The sequence below is a fragment of the Schistocerca cancellata genome, chromosome 4, assembly GCF_023864275.1.
Source record: "Schistocerca cancellata isolate TAMUIC-IGC-003103 chromosome 4, iqSchCanc2.1, whole genome shotgun sequence".
In the NCBI taxonomy this organism is placed as follows: domain Eukaryota; kingdom Metazoa; phylum Arthropoda; class Insecta; order Orthoptera; family Acrididae; genus Schistocerca; species Schistocerca cancellata.
In genome coordinates, this window is record NC_064629.1 from 571,975,102 (window position 1) to 571,978,220 (window position 3,119).

Below are 3,119 nucleotides of genomic sequence, written 5' to 3' on the forward strand. Positions count from 1 at the left end.
AATGGTTCAAATGGCTCTTAGCACTATGGGACTCAACTGCTGTGATCATAAGTCCCCTAGAAGTTAGAACTACTTAAACCTAACTAACCTAAGGACAGCACACAACACCCAGCCATCACGAGGCAGAGAAAATCCCTGACCCCGCCGGGAATCGAACCCGGGAACCCGGGCGTGGGAAGCGAGAACGCTACCGCACGACCACGAGATGCGGGCTCTCGAGTAGAGCCTTTCTCACCTTATCGAGACCTATGTTGACTGTCCCCAACTGTAATGAACACTTATGCTTGTTTTTCAAAAGTATGTCGCCGTTGCAGTGCCGGTGCCTAACGGCAAACATGATATTAACATACCAAAAAGGCAAATCCTGCAGCGCACAGTCTGAACATCATTCCTATAAAGTTACTTACCAATACGGTAAGTTTAATTTATGACCATCGAATATAGCAGAAGCAACGGCCTTGCCGCGGTGGATACACCGGTTCCCGTGAGATCACCGAAGTTAAGCGCTGTCGGGTGTGGCTGGTACTTGGATGGGTGACCATCCAGGCCGCCATGCGCTGTTGCCATTTTTCGGGGTGCACTCAGCCTCGTGATGCCAAATGAGGAGCTACTCGACCGAATAGTAGCGGCTCCGGTCAAAGAAAACCATCGTAACGACCGGGAGAGCGGTGTGCTGACCACACGCCCCTCCTATCCGCATCCTCAACTGAGGATGACACGGCGGTCGGATAGTCCCGATGGGCCACTTGTGGCCTGAAGACGGAGTGCTGAGTATAACAGAGTCCTCTGCGAATTACCTTACTGAGCTTTCAACATTATATGCAACGTCCTTTAATTATACTGTAATGTGTGGTGACTAGGTTGTGCTTGAAGCTAGTTGCTTCGGCAGATTTCTGTCCATTAAGAATGACGAACAAAATCTAATTGCTAGGAAATCCTCAGTCCTGTCACAAAGCGCCTACGATAATCAGGAAGCTGGTATTGTGTTCACTAGACGATAGTATTTAGTCATGTCGATTACCTTCCGGAATTAATTTGTTCATCGCTGTTCACTGCCTCTAGATCTCATGGAGGTGAGTTTCACAAGATCACTGTTTGTGGAATCCATGTCGGTTCCTAAAAAGGATATTTTCAGTCTTCAGAAATATGATGATAGGGCATTAAACACGTTCCATAATTCTTTGCCAGACTGTGTCAATGGTTCAAATGGTTCAAATGGCTCTGAGCACTATGGGACTCAACATCGTAGGTCATAAGTCCCCTAGAACTTAGAACTACTTAAACCTAACTAACCTAAGGACATCACACACACCCATGCCCGAGGCAGGATTCGAACCTGCAACCGTAGCAGTCCCGCGGTTCCGGACTGCAGCGCCAGAACCGCTAGACCACCGCGGCCGGCCTGTGTCAATGACATAGGCACTTAGTAAAGCGCATTTGTGGGATGACCCCCATCCGGAAAACGAGAATCACTGACAACGTTTTCCATTCACATGGAACGTTGCTTTGTTTTATTGACTTACGATAAACTGCTGGTAACAAGGGAGCAAGTTCTTTCACAAAATCAGTATGCGATCGTTCAAGTAAAAACAATTTTATGTTACTGAAGGTATAACTACCAACTTTATCATTCAAATTTACTGTAGGAGGAAGAGAGTTATGCTAGGTAATTCTTTGACAAATTGTTAGAGCTGTACCACAGATTTTATTCGATCTTGGGTCACTTCAAGTTTTATTATTTTTAAATGACCACCGATCGCATCTAAGGTGGGCAATTTGTTGGTGCTCGTATGGTGGATGCTTTCGTAACCAAGACAAACGAAGTATTTTGTTTTTCGGGATGTACCGTGTCGAAGATTGATATGGCATACAGGGAAAGCGGAAAAACATCATCCGCTAAGTCACAACGCGGCCGAAAGTGTGTGCTGAGCTATCGTGACAGACGGTCACTGAAGAGGATTGTGACGGAAAATAAGAGGACGACAGACGCAAAAGTCACTGAAGAAAAGAATGTCGCATTGGCGGACCCTGTCAGCCCTAAAACAACACGGAGCTCCATAAATAAGGAACTGTAGAGTGAGCTGGAAATCTAATGCCGCACATTAGTTATGCACATGCATGAAACAGGAAAACATGGTGCCGATATCATAAAACGCGAACTATGGAACTATGGACCAATGGAGGATAGTCATTAGGCCGGAAGACTATTGGTTCACGCTATTTCCAACTTCTGGTCAAATTTATGTGTGGTGTACGCCGTGTGAAACATGGCAGGGATTTGATGATGATTTGGGGAGGTATACCGTGGTATTCCATATGCTCCATGGTTACTTTTAAAGAGCGCATGACTGCCGAGGACTATGTGACCATTTTGGCTGATCAGGTAGAATGTTTGTTCCCAATGGTAAAGCTGTATTCCAAAACAACAGAGCTCCTGTTCACTCAGCTCACACTGCCAGGACTTGTGTTGTCAGAATGAGGGTGAATTGTCTCATCTTCCCTGGCCACCACAGTCTCCAAGTCTCAATATTATTCAGCGTTTTTGGTCTACTTTCGAACAGAAGGGTACGTAATCGCTGTCCACCTCAATGATGGTTGCCGAATTTACCACAATTTTACAGGAAGTATGGTATAAGATTCCCTTGAAAACCATGTATTACGTAATTATCCACTCCGAGACGATTTGAAGCTGTTTTGAAAGCCACCTGTTTTCCTACACCGTATTGTGCATGGTTACGCGTTATGATTTTGGTATTTCCATATTTATGTCCGCTCCTGTTCGTAACACCACGAACAAAAATTACAAACACTGTCCATGACTTGATCTGACACTGGCAGAGGAAGGAACGCATCATGCAATTATGATAACATTTAACCACCTGTTCAGTGCATTATATGTGCTGAGAACGGCTGGCCTGTGTGGCCGAGCGATTCTAGGCACTTCAGTCTGGAACCGCGCGACCGCTACGGTCGCCGGTTCGAATCCTGCCTCGGGAATGGATGTGCGTGATGCCCTTAGGTTAGTTAGGTTTAAGTAGTTCTAAGTTCTAGGGGACTGATGACCTCAGATATTAAGTCACATACTGCTCAGAGCCATTTGAACCATTTGTGCTGAGAAC

At 45.7% G+C, this 3,119-nt stretch overlaps 1 pseudogene; it reads left to right on the forward strand.

Moving 5' to 3' along the window:
- The first annotated feature begins 448 nt into the window (after positions 1-448).
- Positions 449-566, forward strand: LOC126185895 (5S ribosomal RNA; annotated as a pseudogene).
- The last annotated feature ends 2,553 nt before the right edge of the window (positions 567-3,119 follow it).